Source organism: Habropoda laboriosa, unplaced genomic scaffold (assembly GCF_001263275.1).
Source record: "Habropoda laboriosa isolate 0110345459 unplaced genomic scaffold, ASM126327v1 scaffold176, whole genome shotgun sequence".
Classification (NCBI taxonomy): domain Eukaryota; kingdom Metazoa; phylum Arthropoda; class Insecta; order Hymenoptera; family Apidae; genus Habropoda; species Habropoda laboriosa.
The window spans coordinates 1,316,014-1,339,138 of NW_017100321.1; positions in this window are offsets into that span (position 1 = coordinate 1,316,014).

Here is a 23,125-nt window from a genome sequence, read left to right on the forward strand (position 1 = left end):
TCGTTCGAAAAATCGAAAATCAATGGAAACATCGATATTTGTCGAATACTTAAAAAGCTCGATCACCGCGGAAAAGCGGCGGAACACAACTGAACTGGTCCCGCTGGGATGGCTTTTAAAATTTTTTCGACTTCCATCAATATTTGCTCTACCTCCTCCTCCACCTCCTATCCTCTCGCCTATCCTCTCTGTGTTCACCAGTCGGCTGGGAACGCCGAGCTTCACCCCCTGTACCTGTATCGACCGTGTATGTACATACACGTGTGTGCAGCTCGTGGTATATTTGCTCGTGGCCGCGGCACAAGTGCGCGTTTTGGAAGCCAATCGAGCCTGGATCCCTTGGATCCTTGTCACGTATCAGGGAAGAGTATATAGTGTTGCCGAACCGCGGTTAAACAACCCGTCTGTTTGCTTCTTTCCGCTCTTCTGTCTCTTCTCTTCCCTCTCTGACTCTCTTTGTCTTTTTTCTCTCTGCGTCTCCCTTTTTTCTTCGACTCTCTTCGACTCTCTTCTCTGTGTCTCCTCTTTGTCTCTCCCCTGTCTCTCCCGTCTCTCCTCTGTCTCTCCCGTCTCTCCTCTCTCTCCCGTCTCTCCTTTCTGTCTCTCCTCTCTCTCCCATCACTCCTTTCTGTCTCTCCTCTCTCTCCCGTCTCTCCTCTCTCCTTCTCTCAACTTTGTAAGAATTTACAACTTTAAGAGCACTTTGAAAGTCACGGTACCTGTATCATAGAAAATTGCTCCCTATCAAACGCAGAATGTCTAATCGAGCAAGTAGAACGGTTCATTTCTCTGAACACATTCATTTCGTACCTACACTTTGGAAGCACATAGGAAACGCATAGGCAACGCAGCGGGACATTGGTAGCGGGAACACGGGTATCGTTTCTCCCTTTTCGTTTTTTGTTCTTTTTTTTTTCATGTATCTGTGTACCTGTATGTAAGGGGTCAATAAGCTTTAAATCGGTGGGGGATGTTCGATTTCGAGTTGAAGGGACCCTTTTGCTAAATTGAATTAAAATAAAAAACTTACATTTTTTTTGAAAATTACTTTCTCTAAATACATCAAACAAGAAGTCTGTCGGAAGGGTGATGTTTAAGATAGCACGAAAGCTCTGCCTAATCTAAATTGTTAATCGTTTCGACATTTAAAATAGAAATGCGTTTTCTATTTTTTGAAATTAACTTATTTGTTTAACTGTTGAAAAAGAAAAAAAGAGGATTTGAATCGGTATATTCGGTGATGCAAGAGTCACTTTAACTTTTACTCTTGTTAATCACCGAGTAGGTAAACACAGACTTTGAAATAGAAAGTGAATACAGCAATGAAATATCTTTGTATTTGCGTAGAACCAACGCAAGGTTGATCGTCCCAACAAACTCCGTAAACGACCATGAAATTCCCCGTTAAAGTAACAATCTTCTCCGCCGAATTCCACGATTTAGAGAAAAAAAAAATAGAATATTCTCAATTGTTCAAAATTCTTAAACAAAAAAGTACAAAGATAAGAAATCATAAATTCCAAATAATTGGAAAAAACCTCTCTTTCCTTCTTAAATGCCACTATCGAACAAACGAAAAAAGAGACACAATTCTCCGAAATTAATGAGAAGGTAAAAGTAGAAAATCACATATTCCAAAAAATCGGAAAAAGAAAAGAAAAACGAAAGCATATTTTCCCACTTTTTTTCGAATTTACGAATTCCTTTCTTTCCTCGAGATTTCCATGAATCGCCACGGAGATATTGCCAATGAAAGAAACACTGCACGTAGTATACATATAACTCTTGACACAGAAAACCCCCCAGAAGGAGCATCGGTTCTTTCAACAGAGGCGCGCACAAATCTTGCGCGAGATGTTGATGTGTGCAACAATAAAGCAGGGAGAACGAACGGTTACAGGTACTTCTTTCACGCAGATCGTTGCATTCGTCCACTGTTCAATACGCGAAGAATTCTCCTCCCTCTCTCCCTTCCCCTTCGTCTCTCCCTCACTCTCTTCATCTCTCTCTCTTCCTTCGTATCTCTCTCTCACTTTTTCTCTCCCTCTCTCCCTTTTTCTCTCCCTCTCTCCCTTCGTCTCTCCCTCACTCTCTTCGTCTCTCCCTCACTCTCTTCGTCTCTCTCTCTCACTTTTTCTCTCCCTCTCTCCCTTCGTCACTCTCTCTCCCTTCGTCTCTCCCTCACTCTCTTCGTCTCTCTCTCTCACTTTTTCTCTCCCTCTCTCCCTTCGTCACTCTCTCTCCCTTCGTCTCTCTCTCTCCCTTCGTCTCTCCCTCTCTCCCTTCGTCACTCTCTCTCCCTTCGTCTCTCCCTCTCTCCCTTCGTCACTCTCTCTCCCTTCGTCTCTCCCTCACTCTCTTCGTCATTCTCTCTCTCACTTTTTCTCTCCCTCTCTCCCTTTTTCTCTCCCTCTCTCCCTTCGTCTCTCTCTCACTCTCTTCGTCTCTCTCTCTCTCACTTTTTCTCTCCCTCTCTCCCTTCGTCACTCTCTCTCCCTTCGTCTCTCCCTCTCTCTCTCTCGGAACGAGGACGGTTCGTCGAACGATGTTTAAAAGGAGAATAGGGTCAACACGGTGTAGTTACCGAAACAGAGACAGAAAAGTAGTGAAAAGAAAAAAAAAAGAAAAAGGTGAAAAAGGACGAGAGTGGACGTAGGAGGTTGGAAGAGGAGCCGATGGAGCGGACGCTCCTTGTTATTGTAACCATAATGGATGGGCAAACAGGAGGACACGAGATCGAAACCGTGGCAGGTAGGACCTGTGGATTGTTGTACCTGCGTAAAAGCCGTGTCACGAGTCAAACATTACATAAGAATCCGATTTAACGCGATATTCCATGCACCGGGAGATATAAACGAGTTTTTCGCAGAACATTTTCAAATGACCATTTAAAAAATCACGTTGAAATGTTCAATTGGAGTAAGCATTACTATAACAAAGATTCTTTGGTCATTTGTTTCTCTTTATCTATCGAATTACATTAATTTGTCATTTTTTTTTTTTTATAACTATTCTTTATTCTGTTAACTGTGTTCGTTCACTTCTCAAGCAGAAACATATCGTCTCTATACAGCGTTAATTACCTGCTTCATTTTCATTCTTACAAATGTGAATATGACGTATTTTATATTTAACGCAATTGCACAACGACGGTAATTAAACATAAATAATCTCTCGATAAATAACCCACTGTGTTCTAAATATCTGTAAACCAACGACGAGTTAAGATTCGTGTAAAAACACATAAGTGACCTTGAAAACAAAAAAAAAAAAACAGGGAAGAATGGAATTTATAAGAAAAATTTCACCCATCTTATAAACCGTTTGTAACTACAATTTCAATTACTCGCAAAAATGATCTCCTGCCACCGTAAATTACAGAAAATGCCGCTACAACAAAATCTACTGTACATCAAGAAAGGCAGTTTTTCCGCCTTGAAACTTGGCAATGGTAAAAATAAATTTAAAAAAAGGAAAAAATAAAGTAACGAAACGTGTGAAAAAAGAGAGAAAAAAGTATTTAGAAGGGAAAATAAGTAAGTCTGCGAACTAGCGATAGAGAGAGGAGGCAGGCCGTTGTATTTCACTTACAATGGCGAAACGTAATTCAATAGAGGAACAGGAAGCGGCGGATTCCATTGGAAGTGGTGGGAGAAGTGTGGGGGAGGGAGATGTTCGCGGTGGAAACGGCGTCGACGCGTGGAGGCGAGGGCGACGACGATCATTGAAATGGAAATGCCATTGACGCAAAGTGAAAGTAATTAATGGAATATGCCCCGGCGATAGAATGAATTTGATGGTGGCGCGGCCGACAAGGCCGAAACACCGCGCGGCATGGAACAGTGAAATACATGCACATAGAGTACACTACTCGACAAAAGTACATACATTATCGTGCATGAGTATTTGGACGCTATGCAGGAAATATACTTGAAATAAAACTCCCTAATATAGTTTTGGCTTGCGATCTTATCCCAGGCGACCCACATAATGTTTATAAATACAGATGAAAATAGCATTCGACATGAATTAGTACAAATGAAAAAGCAATAATGTTGAAATCGGTGGGAAATTGACGTTGCGAAAACACTTGAGTTCATCGACTTCAAGTATTTGTCGAAAATTTCATGAAAATTATTATCCCAATATTGGCGTGCCAACGGTGAAACATAGAGGTGGTAATGTAATGTTTTGGTGCAAATAAAGTGGACAATTTTAGTAAGAATAAATGGAATTCTACGAAAAGAAGAATATTTAAATGTTTCAGGTGGACACATAGACGACCGCAATATTTAATAATTTTTCATTCATTTGTTGGTACATTTATTATCGTATACTACATCCTACATCTCCTACACCTCAACGACATTCATTGTTGCTGATTACAGGTAGAAATATTGCAATGTAATAAAGACATATGAACCTTTTAATTAGATCGCACCGAGTGTCCAAATACTTATGCACGGTAGTGTACACTTGACGATTTTTTTTTTTGACGGAACATCATTTAGACACTTTGCAACTCGAGAGGGGCGACTAAGAAACTTACTGTTACATTCACCATTTGATAAACGATGAACGAAGGCAACTAAATACCAAAGCTGATATTTTCCAAGACAGCAAGTCTTATCGACTTTCGTAAATTGTGCGTTATACCTATGTTAGAAATCTCAGCAGTGGAATTAGTTTGAAATTAACTAACTTCTAATAAAACTACGTTATACATTGAAGTAAAATAGTTATATTCGTTAGTTAATATGTATTTAATGTATAATTAACATGCGTGGTTTATTTCTGTTTGTCCTTTTAAAAAATTTAATTCAGTTTTGCTACTTCCTTAATGGAAAAAAGGGCTTTCGAGTGTACAGGGTTTAGTTACACTTGAATATCTATTTACAATGAGAACCACTGTTAAAAGGTTAGAGATGAGTTGCTGAAATTGTATCTTATATCGCGTTGACGTTATTCTTCTTTCCCTGGAAGCCACAATGGAATTAGAATGTTTTAATACGGTGCTCATTATGGTGTTTAATTTTTGTAAAATATTACGTTCTAATAAAAATTTTCAATCGTTCAATAGCGCACTTTTTATTTCACAATGTTACCTAAATTTCCAATGTTACGTTGTTCAAAATTTTTTCAATCGACGACGTTCGTGTTATTTTAACAAATTTAGCAACGTCGCTCGCAGATGACCACCAGAGCCGCGCACCGAGGAGACACACGCTGACTACGGGGAACCACCGCGGCATTGGACGTGTCAATTTGCTCGGCAGTTAATATTGGTATACTGTAAAAATAACACGAGTGTGAAAAATATGAAAGGAAATTGAGAAAATTTTGTTCTACGAAAAAAAAAAAAAAAAAAAAAAATAACACTTTTTTAAGGAAAGGAGAAAAATTGTGGAAACTCTCGTCTCTGTCGAAATGCAAGAAGAAAACCAGAAAGAATAGGGGAGGAGAAAGCTACAGAGGAGAGAGGGGTCGCGGACGGAGACAGAGAATTTTAATAGATTTAATTAATATTTCATTTGCATGCTATTTCCCACCCTACTCTCCGGCGAGTTTCGTCTCCATTCTACTCTCCGCAACTGTGTGCGATGGTGTATATACACTATACACGTACACGAAATAGGTACAGTCATCCCGTCGAGATACCGACAAGGTAATCCTGCTGCATGGTACACTTCCGGCCAAAAATTTCATTTCCACTGGACATTCTGATAAACCGTTCGAATTAATCGTACTTCGAATATTCTTCGATAATCTTCGGTATTCTTCGTTTAACTGTGTTCAATATATTAAAAAGCGAAATTAAAACAAATTCGAAGAAGCATTAATGAGAAGATTCATTGCTATATACATAGATGGACATCATTCTGGATATTTACAGCATAAACAGTAAGTACACATTACCATTTTAACACTGTCCTGGAATTCGATTACCTTTGTAATTGTCAAGGTCATCTGAAGGTTATAACTAACATGCTCAAATATATATACTCTTTAACATTTGCCACAAGAAGCTTTGGAAAAGAATAAATGCTTCTTTGCAAAAAGAAATTCATTTTCCACGATACACCTTCTTGGAAACCACTGAAAATTGTGTACTTTAACTGCTTTGCCTTTTTTTAATAACGAGTTACTTCAACTTCAATTTATGTTTCAAGCTTACCAAATACAACCTAACCTCAAACTGTGTGCAGTATTTTAATTTCTTTTCACTTGAAACGCAGCATCGAAGCTGTAAATAATTAAGAAGAAACGTGTATAGTCGTAAATAAAATAGTAAGGCAAGGGAATTGAACATTTCTAATGTCGTTTGAAAACAAAAGAGATATTTAGGTGTTCACCTTAGACTTGGACACCCTGTACACAAACAGGGTGGCATATCAAAATAGAAAGAGAGGGAAATGTAATATGGTGAAACGCAGGGCGACGATGGTGCCTCTCTGTATTTCAATTTAGCACGTCCATTGTTAGATACTAATATTATTCAGTTGGGAATTGTTTCGTGACACCCCTCAGGAGTACGATTTGCACGAACGCCGGTGTCCGTGGCCCTCTATTACTCTCTTTCCCCTCTTTCTCTTACTCACTCTCTCTCTGTCAGTTTCCCACTCTTTCAACCCCTTGCATCCCATTCTAGGAAGATAATAAAGTATTGCCCAATGAAATACCTCGATATATACCGGAGGAAATAGAGGCGAAAACGGCTCACAAAGAAACGGCCGCGTTTCCCGACGATATTCTCGCGAGAATTCCCGGAACGCGGCGGCGCGCTCCATTTTGTCGCTCTGATTTCCGACCGGGGTGTTCCACTGTACAATTTATTCCCTCGAAAGTCGATCTTTTTTTTTTTTCACTTTTTCTTTTCTTTTCTTTTTTCTTTCAGTCTCTTTTGTTTCCTTCGTTCGATAGTGTCCTTTCTCATGGGAATTTTACTTTCTCCCGGTGGATATTGGTAGGTATTTGTATTATTTTCTTCGTTCGATGAAATTTGTCGAGAGAAATTCTTCGGTATTCACCGCGAATGGTTTCCAACCTGAAAATCAAAATTTCTGTATATTCTTCGAAGAAACATCGCTATTACTTTAGCAACGATTCTAACCTGTCGTCTGCAACAATGTATCCTTACCTGTGTGCGATAAGAAAAACAATAGCGGAAGCATTACGTATAGTTTCACACTGTGAAATGTCGTGAAATGACGTTTTTTTCATACTTCGGAAGAGTATCAAACACGACACCAAAGATTGACCACTTAATTCAGTTACACCCTGTATAATTCATTCATCTATGTAGATTACATACACAGGTTTGACTAGTATTCGTATGTTGCTACACTTTTATCGCGTCACGTTGATTTTCAATTTTGACCAGCTGCAAAGAAAAGGTTACTACTCATCGTTGCTTTATAAAGTCTCGTTCTAACCTCGTTCTAATATCGTGTCGATCACACGTACAGACACGTAGTCCTGATCCATTGTCCTTTTTACAAGCCACGTAATCTCGAATTCGTCCGGAATAGTTTCGCGGTGACAATGAGCATACCTTCTTTCCTCCCTCCCACTTTACCAGCTTTCTTTGCTGGGGTAAAGGATATTGAATACCGTTTCACATGCCCACCACGTAGCCAGATCGCGAGGATCACGATTCTATCCCCCTTATCGCGGTGACCTTAACGCAACGCGGGTTTTCAGGCCACCATCGCTCTGTTCCTCAACCTCTCTTCATCTTCTCCCACCTCTCTCGCCGTCTCATCGAAGACCCTCCATTATTCGACGATATTAAAATTGTCTTCTATAATCGAGCCGCGGCTCGAATAATTTCCGGGACAGCCTGTTTCGAGGCATTAGCGCGCCTTCGACCTAGTATTTTAATGGAGAACGATTATTATGGTGTCTTTGAGAATGGTTAGGTTAGGTTGAAAGCGACCATCCCGAGGATTCTCTATTGTTCGAAGGTCTTTTTCCTTTAGTTTTGCTTGTAATTCCGTGTTAATTGTTTGGGGATTATTGTGCGAATAATTGAGGTTAGGTTAGGAATGACTGTGATGTCTGAGTTGGATTTTGCGGTGATATATAGAGAATGCGAGTTTAATTATTGTTTTGGTTATTATTCTTTATTAATAAGTGAAAGTGAATGCAACTAAAAATGGTCTTATAAATATTTATCGTATACAATGACAGAAATATTAATCTTGTACATCCGCGTATTATCGTTACGATGCTTCGAAACTCTAACCTAACCTTCTTTTAAAAGGATACGCGAACTGTAAAGAAATTGAAATCTCCAAATATCGTCACTTCTATTAACAAAAATGTTCTCGCAAGTTTTAAAAGTCTTGACCTGCGCCGCAATCGTTGAAAGAGCCTTCAAAACCAGCTGATTTCAGACACTAACACTTGAAACACCTTCTGAAAAGAGGCTTCTTCAAATATCCCAGCTCATTTGTATGTGATTGAAAGGCATTCTGGCACGCGGGCCACGTATATTAATCCGGGATTACTTTCAAACGTGCGACTAATTTAATTTTTCGTCTCCCCTTCGCCGCGATCTACTTCTTCGTGAACCCTCTGCCCCGTTGTCAATTGCAGGTCGACACCTTTGCCCCGTCGCGTGCGCCTAATCGCTTTAGAATTAACTGCACCCCTGCGTGCTTTTGTGGGGATCTTCGATATCACAGGGGCAAGGCTCCGCTGGGACCCATCCTCGCAGTTTCCTTTCTAATTTCGACAATCGAACGCACCGCGTGACATGCAACAGTCTTCTTCGACCCCTTTACGAGACTGTAAAATCTAAATTGAGATGCGATCTCACGATCTGTTGCATTCCGAAAGCGTTCGAATTATATAGATTTCTTCTCTTTCGCCTACACGTTTCACTACGATGTGTAAAGTTTGCCAGTAAGTTTTTCTTAGAGAATTAACTTAATACAATAGTTCACTACCTCTCACTAATCTCAAACATAATAGGAATTGCGAAATCTCATCGCTTGAAGATCGAAGATATCTAAAATCCTAAATCATAACCTATAACTTTCAAATCAAATGCCATCAACTTGTTGCAATAAAGTTCTGTCATACTCCACAACTGTTTACCTCACATTTTTTCACAAAATACACGCTTCCTGCAACTAACACGAATTCCACAAATCAGTCCTAGCTTCTTCACAATAATAATCCTCCTTTACTCAAGCCATACCCAACACACACGACCGTGCGAAATCCGTAGACCATACCGTATGCAGAGAACCATAGATCATAAACAAAGAGAGACAGAGAAGTGGCGAAAAAGTTGGTCGGCAGACCAAGGCGAAAACAGTGGCGCTAGTGGGCATTTGGTACAATTTTTTCCATGAAGTTAATGTTAATCAGTGGCGGACGTGACGTGGATGGAGGGTGCTCGACTGGATTTCATGTCGGCCGCTGCCAGGCTTGTACAGCCCGTATGCCATAAACGTGCTGCCATAAGTACTTTGGCAATATACATCCCGGCATCGGGACTCATCCATTACAACAGGCTAGCGTGCACGGTCGTGAGCCACTCGTGGAGCACCGCCGTGCAACGCAGAATGATTTTGTACCGTTCATTTCGGAACAGCAATCCAGCCAGCCTGCTGGCGAAAGTTTCTCATTTTCGCGCGATTCTTTTTCCGAAACACGGTCCCGCGAAAAATGACGCTTTTATTGCAGCAATGAAACACCGTACCGGAGTGCCCGTGTCGAGTGGAAGCGGATTTTCGATAGTCCATGACAATCCTCGAGGTCCTCGGCTCGCTTGTTGCCATTGTTGCGTTTTCAAACTTCGTTTCGCTCGTCGATTCGTGAATTTTTGAGTAGATTCAGTGACGGGGAGAAGTGATTATTATCACGTGACAATGTTCACTTCTAAAGGAGAAGTTCTTGAATATTAATTTAATATATTGTACCATAGGGGATGATCCGAAAATGGTAGCAAATTTAAAATTCAGTTGGATTAGGTTCATATATTGAAAAAAGATTTATGGGGATTTTAAAAAAGCTAAGAATGTTCTGTTTTCAGTCATTTGCTGATACAGTAAAAAGAAGTTGACAATAATTTATTTAGTATGGTTAAAATTGAACTGTGTGTACGTGGTTTATTGTAATCAACGATTCTTAGATAATAATCGGAAGCACAAAACCAAACGATAAATTAGAACACCATTCGTGAATATTCTCGTGGTACATTGTATTTTTTCTTATTACCTGCTCATCCGTCGTCGTCCGGCATAGTGGAAGGATGACGATATATTCTCCACAGGATCTTTGTTCGTAGCGATTCTGCAGGCAACAAGAGATGGTTGCACAATGAGACCCGCATAAGAGGTATTAGGAGTGCGCGTATACACATCTCTATACAAAGCCTAGTGGTTTTCACAGTGAAAAACGTAAATTCAGGATTAACTCCTTTATCTTTTTCCGTAACCGTGATACTAACGCAACTTATCCATTTAATGAGTCCAAATAAACGCATTAACAGAATCATAAACTAACCAATGTATCTTTACGTAGTAACGTAAATTAACATCTATCTTTAAACCACATCGTTAATTTCTTTGGTATATATACAGTACGTTCTTTTTTCTGTACACATAACAAGCACTTTAAATAAATAAACAAAATAAATATAAAGTTCTTTAATTATTCTCGAAGATGATGCGACAAAAATGTTAATTTTCGAACACGATTATCCTCTACCGTCTAACCCAATCCGTCCATTACATCTGACTACTTAACACCACGAAAAATGGCAAGGATAATGGCGTTTGAATTACAACGATTAGCGACCCCCGTGGCGCGTGGTGAACGAAGAAGTAAGAACGCGCCATTAAAAGGCGGACGGCCATTAACATCGCAAAACGCTGTCAGTTGACCGTTCACAAAACACAACTCTCTTTAACCTTTTCTTCGTTCTACAACTACCCCTCCCCTGCCCCCCTCGGAACCCCTTTTGTCGGTGTTGGTCCGCACCGTACAAAAATCGCGTGCGTTCTTTCACGCACGCTTCTGGCCGAAGGGCTGGCCCGCAACAACGCATACGCGCGTTCCGCATCTCGTCTAACCTCTCCCATTCATTCGCGTTATGTATAGTGTACAGTGCCATATAAGTATAATAAATAAGAACGCTCAAGGACCCATTGTGCCCGATTGTTTTCGATCGGCCTCGTCGAAAACGACGAAGCCTGTCGGCGGGGTGCGCGCCACGGGGCACGCACACGCGTTTACATGCGTAATATAAATAGGTATACACGTATGTACAGGCACGATTTTCAATTCTACTTCTTCCTGTCTCCCTCTTCTTTTCCAACGTTTTCCTTGTACCGCCTCGTTTTTCTTCTTTCCTCTTCTTCTTCTGCATTACTCCGTATCCGCGAAAGTCTCTTAAATACTCCTTTATAGAGGGAGAAGCTGTAAGAAAAAAAAGAAAAACAAGGACTCAGCAGGATCCCAGAAGAGGCAGCCACGAATACTCGGATACTCGGTCACAGTAATAGGGCACAGTGTACGTGCTCACGGGCCGTACACGAGTACGTACTTGCAGCCTTTTCCCGGGTCGGTTAAGACGGCATTTCGAAGCGTACCGCGAGCTTCCAGTCCATCAAGCAACAGATCCCCTCCCCGTCTAGTACAGGCAGCATAATGCTCCTTGCTGTGTGTTTCTACCGTAGATCCTTGGGATCGAGTCCTTTCTTGGGCCAGGATACGATGGATGTATCGATCAGCTGGAGATAGAGAACGCTCGGGCGACTTTCTTGATCCGGATCTTTGTTGAGCAGTGTATGGATCTTGAATGCTTCCTTTCTTTACCTTAATCGTTGGGTAATCGACGGTGAAGGTAGAAAAGAAATTAGCTGTAGACGGTTCATAGCTCGGAAAGCATTAACATTTAATTAACCCTAGGTTAGTCTGATTTCTATTTAACAATTATAAAAATAACACATCGAGTCAAAGAGACTGAATTTGTCTTATCTTATCAACTTCAAATTCCCCTTATTCTTCCAATCCGTCAATAAGATATCCGTGATTTGAAACTTCTAAACAATTCAAACAAAAAATAAGGTTTTTAAATTCTGAAAGACCCGTAAAAATGTTGAGTTCATTTAATTATCATTTACTCCTAAACTTGAACCATTTTAAAACATCAAAATCTTCGCCAATTTTTCCCTAAAAGAAAAAAAAAGAAAAAAATTAATATCTATGTGTAATGAAGCCCGGCAAGAATAGGGTAGTTTAAAGCATACCAAGGTATATTAAGAAGGCAGAAAAAGTCAAGGAAGGGCATGTAGTCCGAGTTCTGCGTTGAATAGAAGTAATATTAACATAAGGCGACGATAAAGAACAAGCGAGCAAGGGCGAAAGAAAGACTATATATAATTTAACGACCATGAGCAAGGGAGAGGACGGTGTCGTTTTTTCTCCCGATGCAGCGAGGTCATAGCACGATATGGGTGGGTTCGTTTTCACCGGTGGTTCCTGCGCCCACTTCCCCGCCATTTTCGCGCATTAGCGCGGGAGGATAGCTACGTAGAAAATATAACGCATATATAGGTAGAGCAACCTTAGGTACCCATACTCATGTCACCCATTTCAGGCATTACGATCCCATTTCGCTGGCTATTATTATCCGGACTCAGATCTTAAATGCGTCTGCCGGATATTGCCTCCTCGACCGTGCCGATAAAAATTTCCATGCAAATTATCGCGAGTTACGCCCACCACCTTTTCTACCTCTCTCTTTCTCTCTTTCTCTCTCCCTCTTTCAGTACTTGGTTGTTCGCTGCCTTAACTGTCTTCTTTTTCCCTCTGTCCCCACTAGAATTTGATTCTAATTTGATGGGTCTGGAAAAGAGTTGAGTATTTAGAATATGATCTTAAGTGACATTAAAGTGAAATTTAATGTTTCTATTAATTATTCGTAAAATTTTAGACAATTATTAATTCTTAAAAAATTTAGAGAAAAAAACAAACCTTCACAAGTTAGGTTAGAATACCGACATGCAACCGCGAAACATGCTACTTTATTCTACATAGAACATAACCTGTAAAAAAAAATACAATAACTGTGCATGAAGAAATTTCATGTAAGACAGGAAAGACTCCAATTCAAGACAACGAACGAACAAGGAGGGGGCGGAGGCATGACTTCAATTAATCAGACAATACTCGTTAGCCGAGATTATTATGGTAATCCGGCGTGGTAGCACACTCCACATCGTCACTCTGTTATTCATCGGACACACGCGGAGTATACAACACGCGAAATCAGCCGGCGGCCAATCAGTTAAGTCGAGCATTGTTTCGAACAAACGCGGCGAGAGTAGAGGGTGCCCCCTAATCCTTACGGCCTATCGAAAATCCATGATCGAAATATATCTACTCTGTCAAACGCATGCGTACCTAAATAGATCGGGCTACCCTTTCGTCCGACAAGGATTTTTACGGCTTTCAATCCTGTCAGAATGAAGGACGTGTCGCCTCTGGATTTGCCATCGAAATCTTTGTTATGTACTTTGCCATAAATCAGGATGCGCTTCAATCGATGCGTTATGATCCGATCAAACTCGTGGAATATATTAAATCAACATCACCGATATTTCCTCGACGTTTTTCACATATTCGTTCTTCTTACCTAAAAACCATATAAATTTTTATTCTCTCGTGAATTGCACTCGAGCAATTAATTTTCTAATTTTCTTTCTTTTCCAATGAAAATTCAACATTAATAAACTCGTCCATGAAAATCGCACTGCATGATTTTACCGTTGTTATCGACCATTCACAGAAAAGGACTTATGTTTTTACTTAGAGACGTAAGTGTAACGACAGTCGTGAAGAAACCGAGTCGAAAGGATATTAATGGCGGGAGGGCTTGACGTTACGTCTCTACATTTCATGGATGAGTTTTCACCGCGGTTTCGAGCCCCTTGTCCCGGTGTGTGGGTCACGTGCCGGCGTCGATGGGGAGAACTATCGTCCATGGTCGGTAACGTGGGATTACCGTGGCCAATAATTTCGCGGGGTCGAATTTGTTTGATATACTATATCCATTGTGTGATCCATAGAAAGAGGCTTCCCACTCTCTATTGTGGCCACGACGGTCGAGGGGTGGAGTAAAACAGAGACCGGTGCACCGGGAAAGGGATAGGAGTGAAAGAGAGAGGACGAACGACAGAAACGCAAAAGGGTGGTTTCGCCCGGACTCACAAGTGGCAGCTTTTAATCTCTTCCAGGGATAACTCAACTCGAGCCTGAATTGTACCTCGTTACCAGCGGTTTAATTGCTTGTTAATGGATAATCGAAGTGTTTTACGGCTCGCCCTCTGGAATACTGACCATCGTTTCGCGGTAAAACGTTCCACCTTGCTCGCCAGTGTTTTGTAACTTCAACGTCGGATGAATGAAAGGTCCGCCATAGAATTAATTAACCTGTCCGTCAATACACGGTGTTTAATATGAAAGTTAAGCTGTTCTCGCGAAAGTGTTATATTAAAACTTTCTTTTCTAATCAGACCTAACGAAAACCTATCCTTATTTGAAAACGTAAAGCTACAGACGCCACGGTAAAAGTAGATAAGATCGTTCTAAATAATGAAGGGGACACATGGTGGGAGGTTACCGTGCTAATTGACCGATCAATCTTCATTAGAAAACGGCTTAATTACAGTACAAGCTCTTTCCCGGGAACTCCTCCGGTCATAGGCATCGTTTTCCTTCACCTCCTTTTCTTCCGGTGCCCCGGAAAGTTTAATAATTCCGAAACCTTGGCGAGATATAAATCACAGAGGCTCCTCTCTCTCGATGGTGCCCTCCTTTTCCTTCTTGTCCTCCTTCTCTCCGCCACGGCCATAATTCGAAAAACTTTCGAAGAGAACAAAAGTGAGGACTTTTGTTCCAAGTTTTAGTTCTTCGTCTCGCCCCCCGTTCACGAGGGCGCTGTGTTTGCGGAGCGACGCCCCGACAGTGTTTTGTTCGCTTTGTCTCTCTTCCTGTTAGGTATATAATGCCGTAACTGCCCGGACCATCTCCGCGTACCTCCTTCACGTCCAACCACTGAGCGAAAGATTCCGAGTTTCCCTCTCGCTCTGTCTTTGATTCTTGATCTCCCTTTTTCCATCTCCCTTGCTCTTCTCTATTCTTTTCCTTTCTCCGTCACGTAGAACGCAAGGAGACGCGGTAAAGTACGCGGAATACGCAAAATGTCGAGGGTCTCGCAGCGTTTTTGTTGGCGAAAGAAGGATAGGAGGAACGAGAAACTGAACGAAGTACCGCCCACGCATACAGAGAGGCCGGTGAACAAGTTCATTCCGATTCTTCTTTATACTCCTTCACGGGCCCAGTAAATCTTCGTTATAGGATTGGTTAACCGTTCGACCCATTGTAGATGAGGTTATTAATGGTATACGGATACCTGTCAACGGGTCCTAAGATTATCTTTCAAGTGGCGTTAGACATGAACCCATGTGACTGCTATGAAATCTTATCGACCGATTCATTTCTTGATCCGTTCTCAGATGGTCATTGTCTATTGGATACATAGAAATACTTTTTATTCAATAATAAAAATACTTTTATTCAACCCTATTAATAACCTTACAACGTATTGCTAACTATTATTATTAAAAATATCTTCGCTTGTGATGAAAATATTTCAATTGTGATTAAATCGTAATTTGACTAGACCTAATGGAAATCGAGATCCCGCGTCGAATTAGAGACGCGAGAACGGTCCGACCTAATTAATTTATTCGCACTCCAGGGGGGGCATCGTTATTGATTGATTAGCGGAGACGGCCTAAACCGCAGGGGATAATTTTCATTTCCACAGACGTGTGGGTACTCAGACACGACATGATCGTTTTTACCGACTGGCCGACGGAGCCTTTTTTCGTTTTTCGGCGCGCGCGAAACCGCGGGAAGCGAAGGAAGAAGAAGGGGAGAGACGTAGTAGAGTATGATGACAGCGGAAAGGACACGACCACCATAGAGAGAGAATGTCGATCTCGTTTTTGCGAACGGTTAGGAAGACACGCGGAATGGACGGTTGTCGATATCGTTTTCACGAACGACACGTACGTATAAGTTACGATGATGTGAGGCAGATCCATTAGACTATGCAATTGTCCACGTATTGCATTGTCAGCCGCCATGGAGATTTCTATTCAGGAATCGCGGAAGTCCCCGGATGCATTGACGAGAGAGCCAGAGATGATCGAGGACCGCTCTTGTTGCGAGAAGGAAAGAGACACGAGAGAGACGGAATGCCATGATCGACCAGGATACTGGTTAAGGTCGTTTTATATTGTCCGTTCAGACACGGTACGGTTACGGCACGGTTCTGTTCAGTCAAAGATTATCGTAGGTAATAATGTTTTACGGTGATACGATACGTGTCAGAAGCTGCCGAAACGTGTACGAACAGACACGATCGTATGGTATGCATTATGTTCAAACGGTATCTGATTTGCAGTCATCTATATTATAACCACTACATTACAGGTACCATGTCACATTAATATACAGATTTTGTTTTTTAAAGAAATAAATAACATAACCTAAAATTATGAATAAATAATTACAACTCTCAATGTAAATTATTACAACTCTTTACTACACGTTCGATGTTTTTTTTTCCAATCACACAAGACCGATTCTATTTCTTTAAGGAAACCTTCCCTCTCCACTGATACCACTACAAGGTTTCATGAACAAGCAAACAAGATCCCTCGGTCCCCTAATTAACCCAGTTCAAAGATCCCGTGTCCGTGAAGTGAATCTTTGTTGCGTCTCAATTCAGTTCGCTCCTGTGGAAGTACACGCGCTCAGCTCGATCGAGGGTGAACACGGGTTTGAATAAAAAGCTTCTTACATGGCCAGGAAAAATAAAGGAGGACCGTGGTAGAGGTAAGAAGAGGGGGTAGAGAGGTCACGCGAGAGGAAAGGAAGAAAAATCTCGGATTTCCTAGTTCTACTACGCGCGCCCTTGTCGTTTGCCCTCTCGAGTTTCCTGGATCGTTCTCACCACGCCCAACAATTTGCCTTGTGCTACAACTTTGCGATCGATTATTCCCCGATTACGGTGTAACGAGATATCCGGCTGGTACACATTTACACACGGCCATTGTTCGATTGAAAAACCACCAGTCCGTTTTCTTACGTTAATGCCTGCCCCGGTGCTGCCGTCGACGGACCTGTCGTGAAACAATTACAGCCCTGGTGGGGCTTACGTCGCATTCATTTCGAATTACACAATGTGTCACCGCGACCATTGTACGATCGCGACCGATGATTGACGAAGAAAAGATATCGAGAATCGAAAGGTACAAAAACTACGGTGAATTATTCTATACTTTGGGAAGAAGATTTGGAAGAAGCTTCTTTAAATCAGTTTTTCGTTTGATACAGGATTTTGATCCCTCAAAAAATAGTAATTTAAAAGGTTAGGTTTGAATGGAAAAGGAGGTAAAAATGTTAGATTAAGTACAATATACTATTTAGGTAGTTTAGGAAACTATTCTGGAAACTTAGACGATTGAGACTGAAGAACAGTTACGATCTTATTGAACTTAAATGAAAGAATGAATGAATAGGTTCATAAAGGATCAAACGGTTAGCATGTTGTGAAAATCGACGATGCAATTGCCTCGAGGAGGGCGGGGGATGGTTTTTAACCGTAGCGGTTGTCATCCCGTGTCCTTTCAAACAATAACGAGAGGACAATGACTAGTTTGAAATTCGCGGACAAAGCGGGTGTAGGCATGCTCAAATGGCACTTATAATAGCACTTATAAAAGGAACCGTGCCTAAAACGTACCTGTATCCCCTGCAGATATACCCGTGGTATAAACGCGGGCACGATTGCAAAACCCTTTCACCGATTCGACTCATTGTGCGGTTGATCCAGTACAACGCGTCCATTCTGGTCGATAACCACAGATCGTGCAAAGCCACGCTCCAGGCACTTCTTCCACTTCCGATTATCCGTTACCATTTTTTTTTTTCTTTTTTCCCTCGTATAGACTAAACGCTCTAATCCAGTGGGAAGGTCTTTATTTCTCTTTCATGCTTAAAGTTATGTAAAGTACTCAGAAGAGTATTCTTCGTCAAAGTGGTTTATAGTGTTCTTTCCCAGTCTTCGAACGCTTAGTTTATTGACATTAATCCAGATCTAATGGTACTAGTTAATGATCCTATAACTTAGTATCCGTACTAATCCAACAATTCAATTAACCCTACGTTAGTCTGGCGAATTTAGAATTCTTATTTTCTGTTTGCATTGTATCAAAACCTCGGACCACTGAAATCTCATTAATGGATCTGACTCAGAGTTATTCAACATCATTTCCAGTATTATTCATTATTTCATACGCAAACCTAACCTATCCACGATACATAGTAAAAGAGGTTAACGCGATAAAAAATTTTAGAAGTTAGAAAAAACTGATCTTCAATTCTCAAATTGAAACTCTGATACTCAAGAGGAGTTCCCCGACCAGTCAGACAGATTCTCCTCCTATTTACAATTTTTCCTCTGTAAACGGAACTTCTATTTGAAAGGCACCAATGCTTTTCCTCTGTAGGTAACCTATCCGGCGTAAGATTCACTGGCCGAGAAGTCGGTAAACCGTGCGGAAAGATTCACGGATAAGAAGGGGGGGTCCGTTTGATCGCAGGCTAGCGGTTGAAACGAGGTGAAAAACACGGCCTCCCGACCGTATCACTCGATTTCTTTAGACGGGATCGGACCGAACAATTAGATTCGAACGAGAAAACCCCTTTGACGGTGATGCACCGCGATGAACGCACGACGGACATATTAGTATAATAAGCGGCGACCCGTGTACCGCGTATAGATTACGAGACAACAAAGAGTACGCATGAAAAGAGCGAGAGAGATGGAACTAGACAGCGATGAAAAGGACGAGTGTTGCGTAGGGGGAGGGGGGATACTCGATTTTAATGTGTGCCCAGGTGGTTGTGGACAGAACCGCTCGCTCTGTGGTAAATTATTTCATATCTGCTGGTCTACTGCGTATCTTCGTGATCTTGAGCCTCAAACGGCTAATTAGTCCGGAAAATATTTTCTAGATTATTATCCACGGTCATTGTACCGCGCTCGCCGCTTTTATCGCCGATTAACTCATCTATTTGATCACCATGTCCAGGAAATACACGGACAGATGAATGGAGATGAATAAGTCGTCTTCGTCGTTTAAATTTCAATCTTGCAGTATCATCATGGAACTTCCAACGATTTTCAAACGTTCATCCTTTGGAGAATTGTAAATTTTGAATGGAAACTCTACATTGATAGACTGGTTAATATACAACATAACCTATCCTCAAACACTTACATAGATAAAAGATGTGTCGTATTACAAATATCCCCTAACCTCAATGATAAACCTATTTAGAATCTCCATCACGGTGGAGTCTGCGAGACATGGATTCTTTCCTATAGAGATATAAACCTCTGATCGCTTTCGTCTAAGAACAGCGGTAGCTCCAATAAGGAGGAAATTAAAAGGCTCGTAATAATGATCGTCCATGTCACGTTTCTCCAATCTAACAACAGATCGTAAGACTCGTTCCCCCACTCTCTCTATACCCGATTCTTCGGAAACGAGGAATCATTTACAGCGTTACTAAACGCGTTTAAATGCGGTTTTCTTCGGGGCGGACATGCAAGCGCGTTACCGCTTCACGCGTGTGTGCGGTGCCGGTGTCAAGAACCGATTGGTCCAGCGCATTTACACACACGCACACAGGCACACACTTACCACGGTAGGAAGGGAGAACAGAAAAAGCGGTAGAACGAGAGCGAGAAGGAGCGATTGGCGGAACGAGGAAAGGAGAAGGAGGAAGGGAATCCAATATAACTGCACACACGTTTATAGGGTCGATGGGAATATATTGGAGCGGATATTGAAATACTTGTTGGTAGTTGAGTCGAAGGCGAGAGATGCCTTTCTCGATGCCATCTTGATTGCGCAATCGAGGCATCGGTCCACGAGTACAGAATTTAACGATAAAGATCGTACGGATTATAGAATCCTAGACGGGGAACAGGGCTCTGTTCCCCTCCGCCTCTCCCTCACTCATCCTACTCCGCAGTTCTGTGCCTTTATCGGTATCGCGAGCCTCAGCCCTTCGCTGTTTACGAGAGAACCGCATCGTTCCGTTAAACGAGACCGATATTATGTCACCGCAGTTACACTTGGTACCCTAATCTCGTTATTCCTTTTGTAGAAGCTGCCTGATTCAAATATATTCCTATTATTCGTTTACTTGCGAGTGTATGTATTGGTTATGTTTGTCTGTTTTGATTTCCAACAAATTTTTGCCACTGATTAAAATAGATGTAAATCTACATAGTTGCATTATATCGGAAATTTTTTTTTTTTAAGTTGGTATCCGTGATTGAAAATAATGTTACAAAGGTCACAGTCTACAAACGTTTTCGCACATCTTTGATCCATGAATGTTCTATTGTATCTTTACCGCTGTATATCTTGCTCTTTTCCAATTAAAATTTCATCGAGAGCTCCCATTGATCCTGCACGTAATTGATTGGCCTGGTGCACAGAAATCTTCCATTCAATTTACGCTGAAAAGAACTTTCCAATAAGAAAGATTCTCCCCGAACCAATATACACAGTCGTGCTTTTACGATTCTTTATAACATTTTGTATCGTGTTTCGATAAACGATGAAAAAAAGAAGGTGCATCTTACAATTTCCACGTTAATTCACAGAAAGTAGTCAATAGAAAGGTTAACGAAAAGAAAAAAAAAAATAGCGCACTGACAATTACTTGCTGTATTAAAAGACTTCGACGTTTCACACCCTCTGCATACCATTCACCCCCTTCTCCACCATATTCTCTTTATTTCTTCCTTTCTCCGCGGCAAATATTCAATCTTTTATGCTCGAAACGTATTTCTTGGAACAAAGTCTTCAAACAAAATAACTTTTCCCTTTATTGAATAAAAACTCAAATGAATATTGAAGTTTCGAGGTATTGAAAGAAGGTATACTAAAATTTATATTACCGGATACTAATAAATAATAAACTTATAAACAATTTTCAATGCGAACGCTTGTAAGTTAACAATTCATCTTGTTACTACACTTTCGAACTAACCTATAAACGAGCATGAAAAGACTAAGAAAAATATAAAACAAGCTGTTGGTCTTTTAGAGTTTCAGGATCAAAGAATTTACTACGTAATTGTATACTACAAAAACGAAGAGGATTAAGGGGGAAGATAGAATTCTCGAGCGCGAACGATTCTGTCGAACGGAAATGCAATTCGCAGCGGCGCCGGCAGTCGAGTCTCAGCTCGAGTCGACAGATAGATAGAGTCAAGATTCAATTAGCTCTAGCTGTCAACTGCATGATACTCGTCGATTCAATACACCTTCCCGTTCGTGTGCCTTCGCACATGCTTCTGGCGTGCGTGTATGGGTGCGTGAACGCGCACACGCCAGTTCGCGTTTCGCATTTCGCTCCTCGTAACGTTCGCACGCCCACGTGATATGTACCATAGATGTGTATATACATGTATGTTCGGTCGCGTGAATGCGCTTAGTACACGCGTGCATGGCGAAAATTAGTCCGGTCGGGCAATCCTGGAATTTTGGAAATGATTTTACGGTCGCGGAGTGCGAGGGAGTGCATAAATTTTCGACGAGCTCGATTTCACCGAATAATGAGACAGACCATCTGTCGTAATAGAAGCGCCGATGATATTCAAATTCCTAGTTCGCTGTGTTGTACGTGAAAAGAAAGTGTTCTAGCTAGTTAGTTTTGAACTATAGGTTATGTTGTCCAAGTCGAAATAAAAAAAGTATAATTGGATCATTCGTGGTTTAATGTTTTTCTTTTCAATGATGTATTGTCTGTTAGTTTTTGTTCAATACGATCAGAAGAAAAAGAGAATGGTATAAAAAATAAACTTTAAATATATCTATAGAGCGTCAAGCAAGATGAGCGAATTAAATTCGTTAATACTTTATGGACTTTCGATTAACATCGAGAAGGGTATTCCTTTTATTTCTCCTTATTTTTCATGTTCCTTCATCGACGAGATATGCGATTAATATAACGTTTTAACGTGATTTTAATTGATCATCCGCTCGTAAAGATTCGGATCCGCTTTTGAACGGCCGTTACGAATACGTGAAAGAACACCCGTGGAATTTTGTGGTGACCGATGTGCGTGTAGGTGATGTAGGTATCACTTATCCGAGAGCAGGGCGATACCAGCCATTTTCAATTTATTTCAAGAGCCTTTTCGTGGCGGAGAAAAGAAGGGTGCCACGACTACCGGCAGAGAGATACCTACACAAACGACCTTCGACTCCTCTACCTCCAACCACTTCCATCGGCAGCCACAACCAATAGCCGTTTCGCGAACCTGATATTAAGATATTAAAGTTATTTCGAATCGAATACCGTCGGACAAGCTTTAGTGGCCCCTTCTCGCAATTATAAACGATCGATCAATATTCCCGTACATACCGATCGAGAAATCGGAGGATAACTCAAACTCATCACGTGACGTAGAAACTATGGTAATTAATCAATCTTTCGTGATTTCTGTTTTACCCACTTTTATTCCGTTTTTTAACAACACAGAACACCTTCTATATGAATTAAGTCCTTTTATTTAGAAGGAGGTAGTATGATCTACATTTTATTTTATTTATGACTTATGGAATTTTTTGGGCGAGTTTGTATGCCCGTACACAAGCAGAATTTCTATGCGAAAATCATCGTTGTTGTTTTGAAGTGTTTATACTGTATTTTAAGCTTTGTTTTCTTATGAGAAAGTGTAGATATAATGAAGAATTCAATGTCGCCTGATATATGTACTTAGAAATATTAAAGTAAATTAAGTTTCACTGCAATACGATTTCTCTCATTTTTTTAAACAGCTAATGATACTCGGTTTTCGATAATATTACGAAATAACGGTGAGTAGCTGCACGCTCGAAACCCATTTCAAACCAGAGTACTTATCTACAAACCTCCCGATATTCGTCTCGTTAATTTTTCTACAAACACGCTCTCGAAATATACATACAAAATATGCTGGTAA